The sequence below is a fragment of the Myiozetetes cayanensis genome, unplaced genomic scaffold, assembly GCF_022539395.1.
Source record: "Myiozetetes cayanensis isolate MyiCay16 unplaced genomic scaffold, myiCay2020 scf1, whole genome shotgun sequence".
Lineage (NCBI taxonomy): Eukaryota > Metazoa > Chordata > Aves > Passeriformes > Tyrannidae > Myiozetetes > Myiozetetes cayanensis.
In genome coordinates, this window is record NW_026086604.1 from 16,575,583 (window position 1) to 16,601,209 (window position 25,627).

At 39.5% G+C, this 25,627-nt stretch overlaps 1 long non-coding RNA gene across 1 annotated transcript; it reads right to left on the bottom strand.

The window, feature by feature from the left end:
- On the bottom strand, nt 1-24,242 carry LOC126635112 (uncharacterized). Its single transcript, XR_007627528.1, has 3 exons — nt 24,040-24,242; nt 23,327-23,518; nt 1-29 (listed from the first exon to the last, which is right to left on the bottom strand). It is a non-coding gene; the product is annotated as an uncharacterized LOC126635112 (long non-coding RNA).
- Nucleotides 24,243-25,627: the final 1,385 nt, after the last annotated feature.

Genomic DNA, 25,627 nt, shown 5'->3' on the forward strand with positions numbered 1-25,627 from the left:
ATAGAGGAGGAAATAAGGAGGAACTATATCTATTTAATTTAAAACAAAACATTGAATGAACTATTTTTGTTTCACACTGAAAGCACGTGGGGTTTTGTGGGGTGAATTGACTGCTGATCAACAGGAATATGGCAGTGCTGCTGCAGGTGACCAGAGGAGGAACCCTGATGGTCATTACCTGGGTGCTGTAGAAGCTCAGCAACTGCAAGGCCAAGGCTTTACCCTCTTCTTACACACTTATTCACAGGAGAAAAGATGGGAAGGGAAAGTAGAAAGCAGAGGGAAAAGACTATAGAGGGCATAATTTCTAGGGGGACCATATTTACACCATATGTAAGATTAGGCAGTGAGACTGGTGTAAAGAGTTGACTCTCTTGTCCAGCCAGACCTGTTGTCTCACCCCTGAGGGCACAGTGTATCCTCAGTTGTGCTGGTACAACTGTTCTCTGGTTCTATATCAGTGAATACAGATGGGGAAAATTAACCCTAAAAAAGCTTATAAAAAGGAGGGTCTCTGCTCCAGCTCAGGGGCGAGGCTCAGTTAAGTTATTGAAGGAGCAATACACTGTGCCCATGGATAGGAGAAAATGGCCGAAGGATTTCCTTACACACGGAATGTTGAATCCCTTCTGTAGTGGAACTACAGCTGGATAGTGTGACTATTCTGCTCTTGAACTTTAATTTTATACACTCTTCAGTTTTGGAATTATTCTGCATTTTTGTTTTGTCGAGCCTCATTTGCACATTATTTTAGTATTTAAAAGAAAACATTTGTTTATTTTTGGCACAGCTGACTGTGGGCTTGTTTAGCTTTCTTTATCACTTATTTTGCCAGTTTAATAAAATTCAGTGTTTGTTGAACAATTTATTGCTATAAAAGCATTTGCAATGAAACAGAAAGCCTCAAGACATTACTGAAATATTGCAAACCACCAAGCAATATGTACAAGCTTTAGAAATAGTGTTCTCTGATCTCAAAATTGGAGACAGAAAAAACTCCAATTAAATCAATACTTAATTCAGCAGAAAAATAAATGTTTTATACACTATCAGACTTAGAATTTATCAGGAATAACATCTGTCCTACAGATCAGCATCTTCCACAGTGCGCTATTGCAGCAGTAGGAGCACTTCCAGTTTCCAGAATAGCACAAGTTAGCAGGTGACTTCTTGAAAGGATAACTATGTGTGGCATGAATGTGAGCAGCATATACATGCTCAGAGTGCCATATGGGCTATATTTATTTGGTGTATATATGCAGAGGAGAAAGAAGTATATGTGTTACATTTCATATAATAAAACAGGTGGTGTTGCTTTTTGTAAAACAGTTTTTGTCCTTCTCATGCTTTTCTGTGAAGGCAGAAAAAGTAAGCAAGAAAAAAATGTGAAGAATTTCAATAAAAAAAGGTGCTATAAAAATGCTATTGACTATAAAGTGGTCCTGAAAAATTTGTAATTATTGTACACTAAAGTTCCAGTGTGACTTTCCTAATTTCCCTAGTTTCTTGAACTAGGACCTGCATTGCCTTTGGGAGTCCTTTCCAGATTTTCAGATCAGTTAATGAGTTCATCAGTATCCAGATATTATTCCAATAATAAATAAAATTACCTCCACTTTCCCATGTGTTGTAAAAAGGTAAATCAGGTCATCATCATATATATAGTATTTATAATATTGGCATTCAAGTGACTCTGGAAGCCATGCCTTCCTGCCTCCAGCTTTTCCAGCGAATTGTCCACCACCATTCTGCAACTGTTACAGGCTGTAATAGTATGCACTGGGTGGATGCACTTTGTGCATATTTGGCTTCTTAAGTCCTGGCAGAGGAAGCTAGATGGAATTCCTCAAAATAACAGGAGGCACCTGCACCTTATTGGGAATGTTATTAGTGGGAAGAATAAAGACCTCAGCTTGTCCAAGGGTCTGTGTGTCTTATCTGCTCCAAACACACATGTTGCATATCCTGCCAATGCCTCCCAGGTTGATGCTCATAAGCTTTCTCCATGGTCCTCAGGGCCCTTAAGGAACCTCTTATGGTTCACTTACACACTGACTTCTTTGGTGAAAGGACAAATAATGGGTTCATTTGTACCACCTGTGACCTTACTGCAGTTTGTAAGCCCTATTCTTTGAATGCCAGAGTTGATCCAGTATTTATCACTCAGAGGTTAACAACTTTCAATAAGCATCAAAAATCTGTACTAATACATGTAAGGGTTTTTCAAGAACACATGATAGTTTTGATTGGCTTTCAGATCATGATCTTCTGTTGGCAGGTGACTCTAATTTGTGTGCTCTAATTTGTGCTCTCTAATTTGTGTGCTTCAATAGCAGAGTGATGGGTATACTTTTTAGGTTGACTGAGGAATAGAAGATCATCTCAGGCAATGGATTTTCCAAATGTCTCCCATTTTGTCACTGTGCTGCAGATCTTCTGGCTTGAACATCTTGGCAAACTCACCAAAGTCATTCAGCTCTCTGACCGTCTGCCTGCATCACAAACATTTGGTCCACATTCTAAGAAATTCTTCTGATGAATCTATAGTTGTTGCTTCATACCACATGACTAATTTTTGTCCTTTTATTTACAGCACTTTTGTGAATATTTTCTCTAAGTTGATACAATCATTTCACATCTATTGTAACAGGAACATTGCCATAGCACTCCCAAAGTGGTGACGGGTTGGGGACTTTTTGTGGTCCCTCAAGGATCCTTTTGCCTGCTGGCCTACTATTCTAAGGCTTGAAACTAACACTGCACCCATCCTTCAGTTCTTACCTTTCTGTCCTTTGCCATTGCACATCTATTAACCTTTAACAAGGACTCTTCTGTAAGGCAGACCTGCCTTCTCTTATCCTGGATTTTAAGTTCCATTTTTCTCTTCTCCCAGCTTTCTGAGTATCATTCTGCCTTTTGTTCTTTCTGATGGTCTCCTAAATATCCTGATGATTTCTACTTAAGCTGTGACTATTGACTATTCCCACCATATTTCTTCTCTACTTCCTGATACAGAATCTTCTTTCTCTTCCATCTTTTGTTTCTCCTCATTCTACCATAAAGTACATACACCAGTAAGTGTGTTGACCTCCTGGTCAGATGATGGTACCACTGGTACCACTCACAGATTGGTCTTTTGGGTCTTCTCATCAATATGTGTCCACAAATCTTGTTTTTCCTCTCCTGTTTTTCACTGTGTGCCTCTCTCAGTTTCTGGACTCCAGACACACTTCTGGATATTCTCTTCCTTGAGGCCTGTCAGATGACCAGATATGGCACAAACTGCTGTTTAATGCTCAGTGGTAGCGTTAAACCCATAACTCTTTTGTGCAGATACAATTTTCCAGTTCTCTTCCCCTTCTCTAACAGCTACTGTCTTCTCTTTCCTGTCTTACCAGAAAAAAATCTGCCACAACAACCACAGAAACCAGACCTCCTGCAACCTTTCTCTCTTTCTATTGTTTGCCTGCTGTTGTCCTTAATTAAAGGCCTCAGGTATTGGCAATCTTTAAAGGTTCCTTGTTTAAAAAAAATATAAGTAAAGCACTTGACAATGTAAATCTAAAAGTTGCAGAGCTTTTCTTCCGCATTAACAGAGATAACCGTACTGGTTTGAGTATGAAATGGGCCACTGATAATCTGAATTTCTTGCCTGTTCTATAATGAGTCCCTTTTATTAAAAGGAAGGGACTTCCATCTATCCAGGTCCACTCAAGTATCCAAGAGAGAGTTTTCCTGAGGGCAGGTAATCAACCCTCAGCGCCCCTATGGAGGAGACCCTATTGGCATCCTGATTAGCTTCTTCATTGCTTACTGTGCATGCACAGCTAGAACCCTTAAGTAGACCCACCTTTATAACAGCCCAGTTGAAATAAAAATAAATTGTATGAGGTGCTCATATGATGTATTTAGTATATAGTTCTTCACAAGCTACTATCAAAAGGATGTATATAATTGAATTTTCTGTATAGGCTGATAAGCACAAGGAAATTTTTCCTAAATTCTGTAATAAGCTACTTTTTATGCTAAAATATATTTGCAAGAACTTCTTTGGTATTTTTTCACATCTGACTAAATTTAGGTAAAGGCCAGTAGCACAGTGTTGAAGGGAATATTATGCCTTTCCAAAACTGTGTAAGCATACATTCACCTTCCTTGGAAACTCAAGGGCATATTCTGTCCAGATATTTTCACACACCCACTACTTTTGTTTTGTGTCCAAAGTAATAAAAAATTACTTACACTAATATCGTTGTGAGAAGATCAAGCAAATACCCAACTAGAGAAGTATTTTAATGAGATTGGGCTGGAAGTATGAGTTAAAAATGCATTAATTTTCCTTTAGTCCAATGATGAATTCTACCGTCTATTTTCAACTATTTCCTCTGTATGTCTTTTTTTATTAGTCATCTGCCACTCCATGAAACTGCCATTTTTGGAAAAGGCAGCAGTGAATGTAAAAATACATAATGTGTTTGTAGAGCACTGTTGTAGGATCTATAAAAATTAACTTCTTTGAAAGCCACAAAAAAGAAATTCATATGATAATTTTTAAAATTTCTACTTCAGTCATCTCCAGATCTTAAATTTTAATATCTCTAGATGATTGTGAGTAGCTATGCACCCAGACTTATCAGGGAACCAAAGCACTTCTGTAAAATAATCAACTGCCTTTTGTCTAACTACAACTTTTCTAAAAAGAACCAAAGAATAAGGGAAGTTATAATCTCAAACTGCACTCTAGACCTGCCTTAAACACAGCTTGATGTCAACAGCCCTTCCTTCCAGAACAACTGCTTGTCTTACAGATTCTGAAAGCAAGCCACAGATGGAAAATCTGACAAGGGAGCAACACAGCTTACGTGATGAGAGGGAAAAATAGTGAAGATATATATTTTAATAGCTCCTCTCTAGTGTAAGAAACCATACTGTGTTGTCATTTACACTCATAACATCTCTTGATGAACTGGCATCATAGAAGCAGAAATGAGAGCTTGTCACTAGATCACCTCTTATTATAATAAGAACCATCTGGATGTTATGAGATAAAAGTCTCCATGATACTCCTACAGTGGAGTTGCCTCCAGTGAATCAATCCCAGGACCTGAACTCAGATCCAGGTGCCAGGATGTGAGAGCTTTCTGGTGGAAGACCCCTTGTAGTGAGAATTATGGGGGTTATTAAGACTTCATGTACTTCTTTAGTAATACAAAGAAGCCCATGGCTGTAGGCAACGCTATTCAGGCTGTCATATGCTGGAATTCTTGGTGAAAGAACCGCATTTACCTGGGTGAGGTCTCAGAGGCTGTGGTCTGATGGGGTCAGACATGGCGGCCGCATCCAAACAGCAAAAAAAATTGAGATATTGCTAGCTAGCCTTGGACACAGCCATCCCAGGGACTATTCTGGCAGTTTAGCAGTGGAGGCAGTTAATTTCCTGGGAACAGTGTTTGATTTACTAACCTAGATAGAGTCACTGGATACCATTTAGAAGAAGAGTGAATGAGACTACCAGCAATGTGAATTGAGGGATATGGCAGAGATCAAAGGAAAGGAGCTCAGATACTGACCTGTGAGTGGCAGAGGATTTGTGGCATCCTTGCTTTTAGATGATAATATGGATTGTCACTGCACTTTTTTTTTTTGAGTATTCATTTTTAATATTTTTTTCTGGCTGAACAAGCCTGTTATAAATCTAAGGGAAAATTTTTCACTTTCATTAAATGTTTTTTTTACTCTTTGACTGATACTACAAGTATTATTTCCAGGGTACGCTCATGCTCAATGGGTAGAAAAGTAGAAAACTATGTCCTTCAATTTTTAGAGGAATGAATTGGCTATACTTGCAATCTCAGTTCTCCTAGATGCATCAAGGAGAGCTTTGATTGCAAAAGACAAGCAGAATCTGGACCAGTGCATGTGTAACAAATTATTTAGTCATCAGCACTTTGCTTGGCAAATGGATGGCTGCTAAAAATAATAGTTGTTACTGTCTTCCCCTCCATTGCACAGTAGCTGTACAATGAATACCAGAAATGCATTAGTACAGCAATTGAAAGTTTCAACCACAACATTCTTCTCAAAGGTATCACTGCTAGAAACCCCAGGGACATTAAGTGGAAAGGAACAAGAACTTATTCCATTACATGAACCACAAACTATTTCTGAACTAAAAATGTGCAAAAGTTGTCATAAAAAATAGCTACTGTGCACCTCACCATACATTAAGTGTTGCTACTGGACCACTTCTCAGCCAAGTAGTTCAAACTATTGAACAAAAAATATTTTACTTCTGAAAATCAGAGTGAGATAGAAAGTCTCTGCTGATGAAGGGAATTTATCACTAACTTCAGTGCCATCTTACTTACTAGTTCGTCATCAGATTGTAAAACATTTTACCTAAACTGTCAGTAAATGTAAACCTAAATAAATACTGAGTAAAATGTAAGATCTCATGAAGTAGTTGCTGTTCACCAGTATACTGAAGAGATCCACAGATAGGATTTATTTGGTCCTGAATTTACTAGACTTGATCCTACTCAATACATTTAATTTTTATTTCTATAAATTGCAAGGGTCTGCAACACACTCCAGTATATTTTTCCAGTAAATCAGAAGCAAGAGGCAATATGTTAATACTGCCCAAAATGTTAATATTGTCATCAAGAGCTATACACTGTTGTCTTTTTACCTCTCAGACATTTTGCATTTCATAATTGTGTTATGAAGAGAGAACATGGTATATTACCAACACAGGGTTTCTTAGGTCATCCTATGGGGCACACTGTGCTCTGCTGTGATCCTGAAGCATGAAGCACAGTTTATGTATTAATAAAATAATGGGATGGTATATTTAGGCATTTGTAGAAAGTTCAAATGAGATGGTTCCAACCTGTATTAAAGTGGGCAATGTCCAGATAGAATGTGTTTTACTGTCTCGCTTCTCCCTGCTAGTAATCAAGAAAACTAGTATTTTCATGACTGTAAAAATTAAGGAATGTCTAAGTTTCTTAGAAATTACAGCTTAGGGTAGGTACTAGAGTTGGTATGAGAGTAACTCTTGGTTTGTAATTTGTGTGGATTTAGTACTTGTATTTTTACATATAGTTAATGATATGAGTTCTTAGCAAACATAACTGAAACTTATAATCTAGGTCAAACCTAGTATGTATGGATATTCTACCAGTGCCTTTTTACTGTTCTCATTTTCCCTCTTTATTCAATAACACAAATGCCTTTTTATTTTTCTGTAGGAGAGGTTCTGCCCAAAATCCTGATATCTCATGTATACCAAAAGAAGTTGTACCTAAATGTCTGTAATAATTATAAGCAAAGACCTTAGGATTTGTGCCATACTTATTTTCATTTTACATTCCTCTCTTTAGACTCTCAAAATGTCTTCATTTTTTTCCTTCCCCATTTGAGAGGCACCGCCTTTCGCTTTTCTGAAACCAAAAAAAAGTGTTGAAGTAATATTAAGCAGAGAAAAAGAGCTCTTTTGTTCTGTTAGGAAGTTCTAACTGAACCTCTTTAGTCACAGCTATGAGAAACCTGGCTGAAGTTTGAAAACTGAGATGCCACTGCTAAATTGACTAGACGGCTATAACGGTTACATTTGACTGAAAAAACACTTCTGAAAATACTCCCTGGACATCTGTCAAGAAGCAGCTCCTCACTCATGATCTCACATAGGAAATGGGAAGGGCATACATTATTTATCTGCTGAGTTTGATAAAGCCAAGACTGAAAAAGTGATTGTAAAAAGAAGATTGCAAGTGCCTTGTTGCTATGTGCATAACAAATTTCTCCCAAAAATTGTTGCCTTATCCTGAGGGGATAACTCCTGCAGGAGCTAAGTGCAGTTAGTCAGATGCTGGACTACTCAGTGAGCATTTAAAAGGTCAGCATGCAGAAGAAGCAGTCTGGTTAGAATATCACCTTGGCCTCATTGTTCTGCCTGTGTATTCTGTGAAAACAATGCATGTAGGACATGAGGGAACAAACACATACCACAGAATCTACACTGCAGCAGACAGGGAGTGGTAATGCCTTGTATGCAGGTGCAGTTGTTCCATGTTTACAATGCACTTTGGCAATATTTCACTTGTAGGGAACAGATTTACTTGATTGTGTGTGTGTGTGTGTATGTGTGTGTGTGTGTGACATTTTTTGTTTAATTTTGAACTCCACTAATTTACCACGGAAATTCCATATCACAATTACTCTGTGCATTTAATAGTTCCAGTTCCCAAAATTAACTATCCAGTAACACAGCCATTAGGTCCCAGCTGAAGAAGCCACTGTTAGAGGTACAATACAATCGGGTGACTTTACCCAAAGCTTTGAAAATCTTGAATAGCTGCACCAACCTATTTTACAATGAATAGTTTGTAAAAACCTTTGTTATTTTCACTCTTTTTTTGCATATTATTTTCACTGGAAATTACTGTGAACTTGTGACTGCCCTGTACTTGATGTATATGTGCTTGGCTGAACATGAAGAAAGGAAGAAAGAACACTGTAGTCAGTGGCAACTTTCACCATCATCTAGAAGGAGGCAAAGTTTAGTCGCTTGGAAACGGCAAAGGTAATCCTCCATCATTCCATAGCTGTTGTTCTGAAGGAAATGAGTACGTCTTGTGGGTACTACGAATTATAAAGATAAACTTGGATAACCACAAAAAAGGATTAAAAATGAAATGCAGCCTGACTCCTGTTTCGTTTTCCTGTTGGAGGTACACAGCTCACTGTCTGTGTCGGTGTTACCTAACCACAAATTGCCTTCTCATCTTCTGCAAGCTGCATTGCTGTCAAATGATAGTGATGACCCAGCCACACTGTCTAAAGATGTCAGGGGAAGAGAAAAACCAGACTACTACAAGTTACACAGTGAATACTCCTTTCCTGTTACAAATTCCACATTAAATCTAAGTAATTACTTGGCTGCAGTGATACTTAGTCTACAGGACAATGCATTTACAGGCATTTAGGAACAGCAGTTTACAATAATGCTTGCATATGGGTTTGATATCTTGTGTTGTTAAAAGAAATCAGCAAGTCTAGACTGTAATTTGCTGAAGCAATTTATGGTTATTTCATGGCTTTTTTTCCTCCAAGTAGAGGTGAATACATTTCGCTATCCAAAGAGGAAAGATGGTAGTGCACATTCTTTTCATTTTAACTGTAAGACTGATCTGAAACAGAAGGATTAACATCCTGATTTTAATACCACATTAAAAACCACCCTCAACTATTAGTGCTGTATTCCACTATGATATTCAAATATTTTGGGAACTGCTGATTAATTGTGAAAAAACACTGTTGCATGCATTTCTTCACAAATTAGTAAAATGAGACTGTCAATATAATAAGTCAGTAGCAGAGCAGGAAGCAAAGACCCATATGGGAAACTCTCAGCTGCCTTATATTGTTACTGAAGTCATCAAAGTATAACAGCTGACAGTAGTTGAGGGTTCCCATTAGCTTTTCAATGCTGGGCTCCTGCTCCACTAGCAAGGCAAAACAAATGCTTTTTTGCTTTTCTGAAAACATTGCAACATTGCTTTATAACAGACTTCCAATACTTTTCTTCTAGGTGAGCAAGTACTTGCAGGAAATTTTTTCACCTTATTTTCCAACCTTATTGCAAGTCTTGACACAGCATCAAAATCTGTATAATACAAGAAGACACTGCACTCGTTCTGCTTAGATATGATTGCATTTCTGAAGAATGTAACATGATATACAGATAAATAAACAAAAAACCCCCCAGGCTTTCCAGAGCTAAGAAATCCTTTCCCAGTGAGAGCTTGATTTCCTTGTACCTTTTAGCCAGAAAAGCTAGTCCCCAGTCCTACAAGGCTGGTGCCAGGCTCTCCTCTGTGGTACACCCTGATGCCAAGTTCCTACATGGATGAAACTGTTCCCAGATAAAAGACCCAAAAGGGCTCTGAGATTTGCAGCAAACCTTACAAAGCCACCAACCATCTGTCTGTCCTCTGAAAGGGAGGCTCCTTGAAGAGTGTGGACCATGGCTTCAGGTCACTCACCAGCAAATGAGCACACTTAGCACCAACAGAAAATGGATTTAGCCATTAGATGACTATGAATCAGAGGAAAAAATAGGTCATGTATTTGTTATAAAGTTTTGTAAAGAAAAAGAGGGAATTTAGCCAACAGAAACCTTTTCATTTGCATGGACATCTATGCTTTCCAAAGCTAATCAGTTATACTGATGGACATGGGCATCATGGACATGATGGAGTCTTGTACTGTACTACTATCTTTTTTCTGTATTTTTTTTTAATGCTTATGTAGATGTATATGAATTCTAATAACATAATGTTTAGGTAATTGTTTTGGTTTACTGCAATACTGTCATACTGACAGATAGACTTTGAAAAAACAAATGCATTTACTGTTCCTAGAAATCATCGTGTTATGAATTTACAAGGAAGCATTTCTTTTTGTTAAGAAGGTAGAATGTCCATCATCCCCTATTAGTACAAAGTGGAATAACTCCACTGAAGTCAGTTATTTGCTACAATAGCCTGTTTTCATGAAAAGTAGAGGTGTGTTATGAAAGACATAACTAGGTACTCATTGCTTATTAACCTTAACTAATACCCAAGCTCCTAGATGTCCATCTCACATTTTCCAGTGGCTCCTAATTTCTGTGCTTCAGACAAGCATAAATGCATCATTTTGTAGTAGAAAATGAAAGAGTTGCTGTTTTACAGATCACTACATGAGAATCTTAGAGCATTGTACAGACCATAACTAATCAAGCCTTTGAACCTTCCAGGACCTGGGAGAAGGAAGTTGGATTGGACTTCTGTTGCAAATAGACTGCAGTTTGTAACAAGCCACCTCATATCAAATTATTGCTCTTCTGACATTATTATACTTTGGGCTGTGTTTGATTTTATTTTGTATTGCCCATATGGAGTGCAGTTTCTCTGTAACCTAATCCTTAAGACATCAGTTCTAAGAAAGGATCGTCCTTCATGTAAGAGATATGCGGGTTTATCAGGGTTATTGAGAAGCAGACTTGAGATTCTGCAGGCTGGCACTTAGAATTCACTGAATGGCAAAAAAGCCTGGGTTTATGATCTTAAAAGGCTGTAGAAAGACAGGCATGAAACTATGTGATTGTACTGGGGCAATCTACAAGTATTAGCTGAGTATCTGTCCCCTAATTGTTCAGAGAGATGTGCCAGGTTATTAAACTGACAATCATAAGTGAAAAATGTCCTGGGGCTCACACTGCTGTTTGTAGGAGGCCTCTGCCCCTGTAAGATGTTTTTGAAATTTCCATGTGCCATTCCAGGATGTGTGTCATGGCCTCTTCTGAGAAGAATGAAGTCACTTGGCCTTTGGCCTCATGACTTCCAGCACACTCCAGGAAAGGAGTTTCTCACCAGGAGCCATAGCTACAATGTCTTCTTCTTCAATTACCCCCCTAGCTGTGCCAGACTATATTAACCCTTACTAAGCACATATGCTGCCACTCTCCCTTGGATGCCTATGCGAGGGAAATCTTTGGAAAGGCTTATTGCAATATCTTTTGTAACAGGGAACTGCAGCAGGAGTGATTTCAGTCTCTCCAATAAATACTTCAAGCACAGAATCTGATTTATTCTTTTGCCTTTCAACATCTTTTCTCTAACACAGAAAGTTTTAAAATGGTATAAAAATCAACTAAATACAAGGTCCCTACAGTCAACCCAGATGTAATCCTCTCATATTCCTTTTCTCCTATGACTTCTGTCAACAGTTTGCTCTTCAGTGCAGGATGATGGTGCTGGAATGTGACTGTGACACCACAACCACTGACAGTCTGATCGGACCAAAGCTGTTACTGTCACGGGCAGGGTAGATCTGGGCTCAGCAGGGATATGCATTTAACCCCCTTGAGCCCTGTGCCAGATGGGAAGGTAAAATGAGTCTTTCAGATCACCCTAGGGTCCTCCCAGCAAGCACTCACATTTCTCTGTATATGACAATCACTATATCTGGCAAGAAGCCATGTATTTAAACAAATATTTCTAACTAGACCCTTGACTCTTACCACTGTATTAAAGGGCTAAAGGTATTAGATTTGTGAATGTGTTCAGACAACCTGGTATTTTTTTCGTACTCCTAAACAGTTCTGACAATGTCTTTCATGATCTCCAGTCCAAAGGTTTTTCCAAACATCCTAACATCCAGAAAGAAGTCCCAGGTGTCATCTTTTGCCATTTTCTCTGCTAAACCATGTAGAAGATCAGAGAGAATTTATTTTCCAAGAATTTGAAAAACTAGATAATAAAAACCAGAAATACTGGTTAATGAGCATCCCCACATAACACAGGACTTCTTTGCTATTCCACTTTCACTAATTAGTGTGAAAAATTACCACTGTAAAACAATGCATTTGTATGTAGCTTTACTGGAACAGGCTCCCCAGGGAAGTGGTCACAGCACCAAGCCTGAGAGAGTTCAAGAAGTGTCTGGACAACACTCTCAGGCACATGGTGTGACTCTTGGGGATGGCCTTGTCCAGGGCCAGGAGTTGGACTCAGTCATCCTTGTGGGTCGCTTCCAACTCGGCATGTGCTGTGATTCTGTGATTCTGTGAAGTGGCACTGATGTAAATGCAGAACAACTATATTGAATTGAATTTCCTCCTGATTTTCACCAGTGTGAAAACATGATTAGCCCATCCTTTTTACCAGAGCCCTTACCTTTCATCTGGAAATCAGCCACTGCTCCAGATGAAATGACATTTGACTAATGACAGGAAACCAGTATCAGAAAACCAGCTTATAATGTACATACAATACACACAGCAGTCAGTCAAGACTTAGGGATTATGGCAACCTTTTACCAGGGGAGGAAATGGAGAAAGAATTATAAATTTTTCACAGTAGGTTTAAGAAAATTATTAGTTGCAAGAAGGTATTTTAAAACACTTTACTGAGTGTATGCTCATTTCATCTGCTGCTGCTGTTCATCCCTGTCCTGAATTTTTGGGATAAGGAGTTTTCTTGCCCATAGGTCTTGGCTGAGGATGGCCCTCTCTCTCTCTTCTCACAAATCACACCAAAAGACTTATGAGCTGTAGCACAACTATCTTAGACACTTTTCTTCTTAAAACACTTTTTTCAAAGTAAACGCAATTGACAACCATAAAGTAACAACCCTCATTTGCAGCTGTAGCTGAACAGTGTTATTTTACATATTGGATCCTGGAACCAAGTATTTGGTGGGAGAGGACCAGACTCTCCTGGGCACTGCAGCCATGCTGGACTGCACTGAGCCATAAACCAGCCTGGCCACTCCAAAGTTCATATTAAGCAATACTGGAAACTGGTCAGTGCGTTATTCTGAACCTGTTGCTATGGCAGTCACGAGAATGCTGCTGGAGAAAAGAACATCTAGCAGAAAAGCTGGAACCCATGATATAAGACATCTTCATTCCTTCTCTATGAATATGGTTTTTCAGCTGCTTTAGACTTGTCTTGAACTCCCTGATAAGGCAATGCTGTTGAGAACAGCATTTTCCTTGATCGTAAGAGTTTCAGTAGGAAGCAATCACTTGATCCACCTCTACCCATTAGAGCTACAGTGAGCTGCTCATGTACCTCCAGCTTAGGGCCTAGCTCCACAGATGGTGATTCCAGAGCTTGCTTTCTTAAATCTCCATTCCTGGCCTCAGTCTCTGCCTCACACAGAATTTGGCTGAGCTCAAGTACATTAAGATGGTATCACACAAACTTCCCTCTGCATGGTGTGCACACAGCAAAGACTCAGCGGGGGAAGGCAAAGGGGAGATGGCTGTGCCATGTCTTACAGGCTTTGTAGATAAAAAGTATCAACTCCAGCACGGAAAGGGGAAGAATTTTTTGTATGTCATTCTGTGGTTGTAAAACAAGATATTATTTGAATTCTTTGGCAGGTCCTTCAAGCCTGATTGGAGAAAGGCAGACACTGGGCCTCTTGGAGACAGTCCTGTGTTATTCTGGTACTCCCCAAAGTAACCTTGAGTTGAAGAAGGGTGGACCAGCCAGCTGGCTTCTGGTTGACACCAGAAGAGTAATGAGGGAGAGAGGGACAATAAACTGAATGCAAGCTACACACAGCACATCAGAGACATGAAGCAGAAGGACCAGAGAGAGCTGTGTGAGTGCCTGCTCTCTGAAGGACTTTAAAATACTGCTATGATCCCCATCAGATTTTTGGTTCACGACCTGAAGCTACCAAAAATTTTTCAATTTACATAATGCAAGATTTGCAGAGTATTCAGCAAGACATCCCAGGGCCCACCCTACAGTTTCTGTATAGATATGACATAAGTGGAGCTCTTCAGTGTAGTCTTATGCTGGTAAGTTTGTCTAATCAAGGTAGGTTATCACAGTATTATATGTTTTAACCAATGTGATATGTTTCTGGAAAGGTAGAAAGCTGATTTTAGTAGATGATTGAAGAAATAAGCCTACTTAGGATACAGTTTTTGCAATAGAAATTGAAAAAATAAACACAATGTTATACCAGAACCAAGAATATGCTCTGTTGCAGGCACAGAAGGAAGCACTCAGTAGGAATCACCACTTAAAGCACAGTCTGGATTTTCTGTAATGAGCATCACCAAAGCTTCTAAGTGCATCCCAAGTGCATCCTTTATCAAATGTTCTGTTCTTCCTTCCAGATCCTGTTAAGCTTCACTGTCCTGGGCACTGATGTGCTGATGCTGGAGAAAAAAGGGCCATCTTGATGCCTTGCCAGGTCCTCTGCTGAAAAGGGGAATTGTGGAACTGTGCACAGCTGGGGAACATTCCATCCACCTTGAGTAATGTGGTACAGTGAGGTTAGACTGTTGTTATATGGCACAACACAGCCTTGAAGAAGGATATAGTAAGGACATGAATGATCCTCAGCTCCCACTGACCCCACTTTTGCCTCAGAGATGTATTCAGTATTCAAGGCTGGCACTCAGTTTGTTGGAAGCACCGTGTCTCAAAAAGCCAGAAGGGTGAAAATATTATGGAAAGAATCAAGGACATGTCAATAACCAAAGCATTCACCTTCCCAGCCAATCCTATCACCTTCTTATGCATCATAACATACCCATGATACTTCTAGTTTAGGAGGAACATTCTAGATCGATAAATAGAAACCAGAAATCTCTGGGAATTATGCATCACTCCTCGAAGTCTGCAGTATGTAGAAGAACTTGGGCACCTGTATTTTTAAAATACGCAAGTGCAAAAAGTGAATTTCTACTTTGCTCTGAAATCAGGTAATATTGATTGTGTTTTTATAATGTCATCAAAAATGTAAGATTTCTTGTAACTATAAGAATGTACTGGTTTTATGTGACACAAATGTGTGCATTAAGAAGTTTTGGCTGGACAGGAAATGAAATCAATGATATTAGGATCATCCTTTTCCCAGAACAAAAATGTCAACCAACCAAGTTTAAAAAACCAATTTGCCAACCCCCTTCCCTTTCACTCTACTTTTTAAGACACACTGCATCTTAATTAATTAGACTTCAATTTTTGGGGATTGATAGTATTACCATTTTAGCAATTCTCCAGTCATCCACAAAGTTTGTTATGAAGTCTATATTCAACTTTACATTGACATACAGTAAAATTAAACAAAAGTACATCTTAAAAAAAAAAAAAAAATTCATCAGTGCGCTTGTAGCAAGCGTGGGTAGAGCCCTTCTCAAATCTTCGTTCGCGAAGCCTAGCCATGATCTTAAAAATTAGAAGAAAACAAGACAGAGAGCATACAGCTTTTGGCTGCCATTTCAGGGTAGCATAGGCAATGTTCAGGAGTTCTCTAATGTAAGATTTAATTTGGTTTTGTTTAACTTATTCTGTAGTATCACAAAATGTGCCATAGAGTCTTCAGCTCTGATTTTGCAACGGCATCTGCCTGAATAGGTCCTTATGAAGTCCCCTTCCTGAACGAGAGCTTAGATACTGTAAATCTATCCCAGTCATCCTTAAAGAGAAATTGGACTTTTTGACTGTCTGCGCTCAAACCTCAGCACCTCCAGATGTAGCACGCATCTCAGCCTTCACTTCAAAACAGCTGTCCAGAACGTGTGCCAGACTTTCAACTGCCATGCCATACAGGCAGGATCCCACACGACATACAAATGGCAAAGTAGAATTAAGTAATTGTACATGATACCAGAAGAAAAATGCAATAGAGTTACAAAATGGTAGTGGTCATGCTCACTGACTTTACAAAAGTCAAAATTTGTCTGCTGGAGTGAGTTTCATACCAGAGAGTTCTAAAAATCATGAGTTTAAGATGTGGCTGCATTTGTTGAGAGATTACCTGCCTAACGTATTTTTAAGAAAGGTGTCTTAAAATTTATCTGGACAAAATACCCCTTCCATTTAATTTAGCTCTTATTTACTGTTCCTGTAAAGCTCTTCTGTTCATGACTGATGAAGCATATAGCATGTAACTTGCAGCCTCCACACTGTGGTGTAGAAAAACCCTCTGAAACTGCCTTTATGTAAAATTTGGAAAGATTTCATCAATTACGAACACTCTTCCTCAATATAAGTAGAATTTTAGTTAGTAGCATATTTGACGAGGCAGATTAATCTGACAACTTTCATTAGTCAGACATACAACCATTGTAAAAATCTTCCAAACCAAAAGGTTAGGCTTGAGAAATGAGACACTGGTGTTGGCAGGTTCAGAGATATTTTTTCAACTTTATACAACAGTTCATCTGTGCCATTATAAATGGCAGACAAAGTAATACACTGAAATAGATACTGATGGCCTGATATTGAAAGAGGCCAAAAAATAGGGAAAATATAGATGGTCCTGATTAAGCAGTTTTATTTGTGGAATGCTGTGACCAGAAGCAAACCAGTTGAACTGAAACTCAGGTAAATACTTTTGCACTGGATTTTAAAATAAACATCATCATCAAAATGGGTGTGCAAGAAATATTGTGAGAATTATTTCATCAAATATCTATATGACAAAGCATTTCATTTTGTGTAAAGGCACTGTATGTTATTAGTTATAAAGTACCAAATGAGGAAAAGCCCTCTTAGAGGTTCTCTAGACATTCTAGACATTGCTTTTATGCAAGATCAAGTCAGGTGAGATGATCTAATAGTCCCTTGTGAGAATAACATTTAGAAATCTATGAAGACTTTTTAATAAAATATAAACCCAAAGATGATCTGGTATTTCTAAGTCTTTTGAGCTCTAACATTTCCCCACACCTCACCTCCCCACCTCCCAATTTTGTGTTTATTTCAAAGTAATCAAAGTTTTTATTTCAGATTTTCTTGTATATTTAAGGGCATTGGTGACACTGGTTGTCCACTTTCCTGTTGTTATTCTATAATTCAGTAGCCTACTATCCACAATTTCCACTGTGGCAGTGGTCTAAATAGTTAAGCTTCTCATACACTATTTGCAAATTTAAATAGAATGTTTAAAATTATCGGACCATCCAAATCCATCAACTTGTTATTTTAAATGAATACTGTATAGATTTTTCCCTAACCCCTCATTTTACAACTTGCATGTTATCTTAAAAACTCGTCCCTTGTCCTTATAGCAGCCTTCCAGTACCTGAAGGGAGCCTACAGCAGAAATTAAGAGGGGCTTTTTTCAAGGACATGTAGTGACAGGACAAGGGGGAATGGCTTTAGGCTGAAAGAGAGTAGGCTTACATTAGGAAGTAAGAAGAAATTCTTTACTGTGAGGGTGGTGAGGCACTGGAGCGGGTTGCCCAGAGAAGTTGTGAATGTCCCACCCATGGAATCACTCAAGACCAGGCTGGATGGGGCTTTGAGTGGTCAAAGTTGTCTCTGCCCTTGGTAAGGAGGTTGGAACGAGGTGATCTTTGAGATCCCTTCCAACCCAAACCATTCTATGATTCTATGAAATTAGAATCCCATTAACTCCTGATGGACATAATGCCTTGACAGGTAAGCTCTAATCAACGAGATACTTTGATTATTAAAGTATTTTAGGTATGTCTTGCTAATGCTAAATTTAGATGCTACCACTCATTGTATTACTTGCTCCCTATTAATGCAGCCTGTCCTTTTTTCCCTGCCAAACAGCACTCATCTACTTGTTCCAAATGAGAACCTTAAATGTCCTAATTAACTACTATTTCTTTATCATCACTTCAGAAATATTTCACTCTTTCAATATTTCAGTTTTATTGAGCATCACTCATGTTGGTCAAGGAATTATGAGCAGGTCTTCATAATGCAACAGCAATTTTTTACTACAGGCCACCTAAAACTAAAAATGTAGTTTAGTTGCAGAGTAGATTTGCTTTTTTCTGGTTTTGAAAGATTGTAGCGACTACGTAAAGCTAATACAAAGTTGGGGATTTGTTTGTGGTTTTTAATTAATTCACAGAATATTCTGCAGTAATAAGAAAATGTGTATGTTCAGAGGCTATTAATGAACATCGGTTTAAGAATCTACATAAAGAGATGGACTAAACTAGTTTTCCATTGCTTTGTATCCCCTTAACACCAATGGAAAGCACTCAAAGACAATTGTACTTGACTTTTGCATACCAGTTTCACAGACCCAAAGAATTATTTTTAAGTGAGCTGCCAAACCTGGGTTTGGTGCCAGACTGAGCAGTCTTAGTTTATCACCAGCTGACCCACTGCTGTAATTCTAATACTTTCTTGCTATACTCTCATATTTCCTTACAAATAAGATTCCACCGTCACTGCAACATATCCCCCTTTTCCAGGGGTTAAAACATGACTGGAAAAGTCTGTAGCCTACAAAACTACTGCTAATATTCACCTGAGTTTCTACCTGTGCTTATAATCTCCATAAGGCACTAGAATCATTAAATGTTATGGGTATCTGTATCTAAACTTACAATATTCACTGTAGCCTGACACTATCCCAATTGGTTTCCAGCAGAATTCATGCCAGTGGGCACAGTCTGGATCTGATTTGGAGGATGCGATGGAAATAGGGATCATTAAAAACACCCCATTATCATACGGTCTGGTAGTTGGCTACAGTGCTGTTCTACAAACATGATTTAGTACAGATGTTTCATTTAAACTCTAGGTTTATAAAGGTACACATTTTTTTGGTTTACTCTGATTATAACCACAGTCTACTCCTCCCCAGTAATCAACTGCTAGAATTTGTCAAATGTTGTCATTTAATATGTGGGTCACTTCCAGTGCTGTGTTTGTTGCATGGAATGCTCCACTTCCATAGAAACAGATGTTTTAACTTAACAGCAGAAAGAGCTAAACAAGTGCATGTGAAGGCGCAGTGCAAATAATGTGTTTCATTTCTGTTATTTATAGCTGTCCACAGCTATCATAATTTTTTTATTTGAAAATTATTAAATCAATTACAAGAAGTTTATTTGCAGATACTGCCAAGAATGATGCACGCTAGGCAACTGCTTCTGGGGAAAATTGTCTTCTTCTGGGCCATTGCAGAGGCATTTCAGTAAAGTCAATCCATTTCTGAAAGACTACAGTATAACAGGGTCTGTACACTAGGCCTCAGATTATACACAGGAAAAAAAATACCCTCTTTAGATCTCCCAGCCCTTCTGGCAGATATGTCAGGTGTTAGGGCAGTGGAGCTAGTACGTACTTAACTCCTCAGCATATTTGAAGAGGGCAAGACCAGCTGAAATGGTGGTTAGCAGGAAGACTCAGAGGAGAGGGCTCTGGCTGGAAAGACGCTGAGCTGAGAGGATGGGTTTCTTCCTTCTTTCAGTTTTATTTGACTGAAATACATCCCACCCAAACTGGGAATTATGTTTATATGAAAAACTAGTAATAGTCTTATCTAAAATGCCAGGGGGAAATATTTTTTTGAAACACAGAACTATTTCTACATACCACAATGAAGAAACAAATCAGCCATCTGTGAAATTCTTTGCTCTTTAAAATCCTACCTGACCAGTTTCAGGTCACTCTAGGAGCCACTGATTTTTATAACAAAAGTGAAGTTTGAAAGTGAGCCATACTGCATACTTTCCAAAGCACACAGACAAAATAATTCGTAACAGTGCTGTAATATTCCACATCCAGGGGCAGATCACGTAAAGAGCGAGCTGTGCGCAACCAAGGTAAGGGCTTATAGCTGATACTGTCTAACATCACTTCCCAAACAAATCCCATAATTTTTACACTTGAGCCATGAGCAAGCCTGAAAGTACAGGCCAGGTTACTTTAAAAGTTCACTGTGTTCCCTTTCACGCCCACCCAAAATGCCCTGGATGTGTACTCCACCCACCTATCCAGGGGTTTCTGTGCGGTAGTCAGAGCCAGGCCAGATGAGAGAAATATCTATGTTTGGAAAGCCTCCGCAAATGTGGGACACAAAAGCAGTAAACAAATCAATGGGATGCCAGACCAAATGTGTTCCACATTTGTGAAAATAACAAATTTGACTCAGGAAGAAAGGTTTATGTGTCTTCTCCTCATCCAGCCCTTCCCAAGGTACTTTCTTTCAATCCCCCCAAAATTAAATCCAGCCCAGACAGCAGCAATATTTGTGAGTACACAGCACTGACCAAATGCCTTGCAAAGCCACTGACAGCTCCACGTGGCTTGGCACGAAGCACAGCTCAAATGGCTGAGCAGGTGTTTCCTCCCACAGTCCTCCTCCGCACACAGGCGCTCTCGGAGTGACACGGATGTGCCACCGCGCGGCACTGCTGGAAGGAACACCTGCCACTTCCAGTGGACCCAAGCTCAGGAACCAGACTGGCAACTTCTTCCCACACAACTCTCAAAGCTCTGCCTCTGCCATGAAATCCTGCATGGGAAAATCTCTGGATTATATCTCTAGCCATGAGAAAGACCTCGGGACACCTGCCTCCATTTGTGCCAGTGGCAGAAAGCCTCTTTAGAGGGACTTGTGAAACCACGAGAGTGAGCTCACCTCTCCTAAACAGGTTACACAGCATCTGGTAGCTCCACAGTGTGGTGTCCAGTAGCTGTACCACAGCAACAGAAAGCAGGCATACAGGCAGTATGGGACAGAACTGCTCAACATCAAATTTATATTAAACATTAAATTTAAAAAAAATTAAATTACTGAAAAGTTTGTTCAAAGCTTCTGCTAATCCATTTTTCTATTAAAATCACTCAGGGCTATTAATTAATACTGTGTTTTGGCACATCTTTCATGAGAGATGGGAATTTTTGAAAGCTGGGATATCTGGAAGGTTTTTATTGATCTTTTCAGTGTGTTTAAACTAAATATTTAATGTCCACTCATAGTAAATGAACACAGTCCAACCCAAGCCAATAAAGAAAAATGATGTCAGCTGATGGCTTAAAAAAATTACACTTCAGACAAAAAAATAAGCCATCATGACTGTTTGGCACAGATAAATATGAAGATATCTTGCATTAATGCATTATATATTTAGGGGCCTGGGATTTTATGTATTCAGTGAACTCAGCCCTTTCCCTGCAGCACATTTTCTACAGAGGAAGTGCTATAAATTTGTTTTGAATTAATTTTTGTCTTAAGAGTAAAAAGTCAATTCATGGTATAATTTACATGAATGAAGGTAGCCATTTCATACTTGAAATTTAGAATTTCATTGTCCACCTAAGTCATTTATTATTTTTTAAATCTTTGTTGGATGATGTAACCTCTATAAAGTGGGTGGAAGGGCCTCAATAATTTACTGGGACTGTCATTCATTTAGAATCCTGGTTAAAGAAGGAAGATGTATTACACTAGCACTGGATAAGCAGATTAAAGGAATACTAGGGCATTACATAGTTTCCTTGCTTTCTTAACTAATAAAATCATTATTTTCCTAGATATACTGTCTTCATATTTAATATATGCTCTCTTCCTGAGCAAACGAACAAAAAAAAATACTGCAATAAAACTCAATTGATTTAGTAGACCTCAAAATCCAGAATCCTTTTATGCATGAGCTATGCACAGTTTTGCCTGCACATTATAGTCCAATTTATCCTTCTTCCTCTGATACAGTTACTTGCTATAGAGTCAGACTCTGAACAAGGATTTGAAGATCCAACTTGAAATATCAATGAGAGAAAAGTCTTTGTTTGGTGTGGTCTCTTCCTTCTTTTCTTTCCATTACAACTAATTTCTGTTCATGAGCTAACTAATCTTCAGTACAAACCTAAAACGTAAGGAAAAAGTTATAACAAATTTACAGCTTGCTTTCTGTACCTGGCACCATAGCCATGTGTCCTCTACCAAGTATTTCCATGTTCTTCAACTACTTTATTTGCTGTAAAAATTAATGGAATCATAGAATCATAGAATCAGCCATGTTGGAAAGGACCTCTGAGATCATCAAATCCAACCCTTGATCCACTGCCACCGCTGTTACTAGATCATGGCACTAAGTTCCACGTCCAGTCTCATCTTAAAAACCTCCAGGGATGGAGAATCCACCACTTTGCTGGGCAGCCCATTCCAATGTCTGATTACCCTCTCTGTAAAGAATTTCTTCCTAATATCCAACCTAAACCTCCCCTGGCAGAGCTTAAGCCTGTACCCTCTTGTCCCACTGCTGATTGCCTGGGAGAAGAGACCAACCCCCACCTGGCTACAACCTCCTTTCAGGTAGTTGGAGGGAGCGATGAGGTCACCCCTGAGCCTCCTCTTCTCCAGGCTAAACAACTCCAGCTCCCTCAGCCTCTCCTCTCAGGACTTGTGCTCAAGTCCCTTCACCAGCCTGGCTGCTCTTCTCTGGACCTGCTCCAGCACCTCAATGTCCTTCCTGAACTGAGGGGCCCAGAACTGAACACAACACTCAAGGTGTGGCCTCACCAGCGCTGAGTACAGGGGAAGGATCACTGCCCTGCTCCTGCTGGCCACACTGTTCTTGATGCAGGCCAGGATGCCATTGGCCTTCTTGGCCACCTGGGCACACTGCTGGCTCATGTTCAGCCTCCTCTCAATCCAAACTCCCAGGTCTCTTTCTGCCTGGCTGCTCTCCAGCCACTCTGTGCCCAGCCTGTAGCACTGCAAGGGTTGTTGTGTCCAAAGTGAAGGACCCAGCACTTGGCCTTGTTGAACTTCATCCCGTTGGAATCAGCCCAACTCTCCAGCCTATCCAGGTCCCTCTCCAGAGCCCTCCTGCCTTCCAGCTGACCGACACTCCTCCCCAGCTTGGTGTCACCTGCAAATTTACTAATGGTGGACTCAATTCCCTCACCTAAATCATCAATAAAGATATTAAAGATATTAAATAGAACTGAATTATTCTGTAGAAATCCTGGCCTTCTCAGGGATTTGTGTGTTGAACATCCAGGGGTTCAGGAGAGCTTCTTACCATCCTGTCTTCTCCAAGGGATTCCTTTCACCCCTCTGATATGCATGGCCATGTCTTCAAGGTAAAGGCTCACAAGCAGGTCTTTGCTTATTCCCCTTCCTGACTTTTTTATCATTTTACCTAAATTTTTATCCTTATTCTGAATTCCATAAATGTAACAATCTACAATGCAAGCTCCAGTATCTCCTTGATCTGAAAGACAAGACAAAGAGAGAGCTGATATGAAAAGCAATTTCACAAGGCAAAACTATCCTGTGACAGTAACTTGATAACAACTATTCTCATACAAAATTGAGTTTATCTATCTCACTGTTTTCATTGGCTTGGTTTCTTTTTTTTTTTTCTTCTTCAGTTACCACCACTCACCATTGGCATTTTGCAGAAGAGAGCTAGATGCAAGAATAGACATTATCTGCACATATGCTTCTGTCATCTCAGCAAAACCCTCCTCCCACTTTCAGCATGTGCTTGCACTCAAAGCACAGATGAGGAAACTCATCTCCTTTGGCGAGCACCGGACAGCGACCCTGGGAGGGGAAGCAGCCAGACATGGGAGGTACCACCAGCAAGAGATACCAGCTAAAACCTGACAGGTGCAGCCTCTGAACTGCCTCTGCTGCTGCTGCTGCTGCTGCTGCTGCACACATTTCACAGCCCTGCTCCCAAAGCACCACCTGCCAGTACTGACACAAACATTCAAAACTAACACACACCTGATCAAGTATGAGCCAGTTTGATCCTCCTCCACTACTGTTTTTAACGTACGTTCACTGAACTGCCAGAGTCAATGCTCCAGGCACCTCTGTCACTCCTCTTGAGCCCTCTTCACATGTCCCAATCACATAAAGCTGGAACACTGCAGTAACCCATAGGTAGATGTGTTTATATGTCATAGACTTAATTTTGTTACAATCAACGGAAGATCTAAAAAAAAAGTGAACAAAAAATGCAGATGAACAGTAGAGTCAGGTAAGTCCTAGAAAAGATATCTTCAAAATCTTGAGTTTTATTTTCTTCATGTGTTTTGCCTTTTCCAAGTAAAGAAAAACGTGTTCTGGGAAAACACATCCATCTCAGCATCTCAGCCACTTCTAGGGATTATCCTAAACCCCAAATCCTCACTCGACACGCAACTCTGTCAAATTTGGTAGTGCTGCAGTTGTTTTAATGGGAAGATCAAGCAGTTAAATCACAAGAGGCAGAGGTAAATTAACTTTTTCTAAATTACCTAATGAGACAGAGGAAAAAGCTGCATTTTTGCAATTTCTGTTTAGAATTTCAGAAATTATTTTGTCTACTAAAGCTCACACAAAACTAAGTAATGTTTTGTTGACACTGGTTTATCTGGGAAAAACTCAATTGGACAAAAGTCCACAGAACATGTATTTCCAAATCAGTTGCTTGCATGCTAGAAAGCTGTCATTTAGAGGGTTTCAAAATAGTATTTTGTGATGTTTTATTTGTTATTTTATTTTACATTATTTTATTATGCCTTATTAAAAGGCATGGAGCCCCTGGTGGTCTAGTGGTAAAGGCGCCGCGCTGTCACCGCCGAGGCCCGGGTTCGATTCCCGGTCAGGGCCACTCCCGGGCAGGTGGGGCTCGTTAACCCTTAAAGGCAACCCACCTACGTCCTAAGGACCTCGCTGCCACCGTCCAAGCTCGCTTGGCCCCGGCAGATGAACCTTAGGATTAAAGGGTGGGCTCAGTTCCGCGCACACTGTGTCTCACCTAAAAAATCCAATGCGCAGGCTGGAAGGTGTAAAGACCTTCCCCGGATCTTCGCTCACGAAGACTGGCCATTGCAGTGAGGTCCTTAGGACGTAGGTGGGTTGCCTTTAAGGGCTAACGAGCCCCACCTGCCCGGGAGTGGCCCTGACCGGGAATCGAACCCGGGTCTCCGCGGTGATAGCGCGGCACCTTTACCACTAGACCACCAGGGGCTCCTGGCCATTATTAAAAAGCCATAATAAAGGCATAATTACTTTCCAATTTCAAAATCCTTAAAAATACCATCATTAAGCTCACATAAAATTTTCACTGAAACATCTTTTATTTCCTCCCTAAGCCAAAAGACTTTGTGTTTGACAATGAAACAGCTGGACACATGGATATTGCATGTGCATTATACATATTAACATTATTACACCTAAATAAAGCAAAAGTAAAAATTTTAGGAAAATTAAAATTAATATAATACAATGCAAGAAATATGTTTATAATTTAAATTAAATTTTACAATACCTTCAACATCTTCTTCATCAAAACAAACTTTAAAGGAAGTATTTCAGTATAATCCAA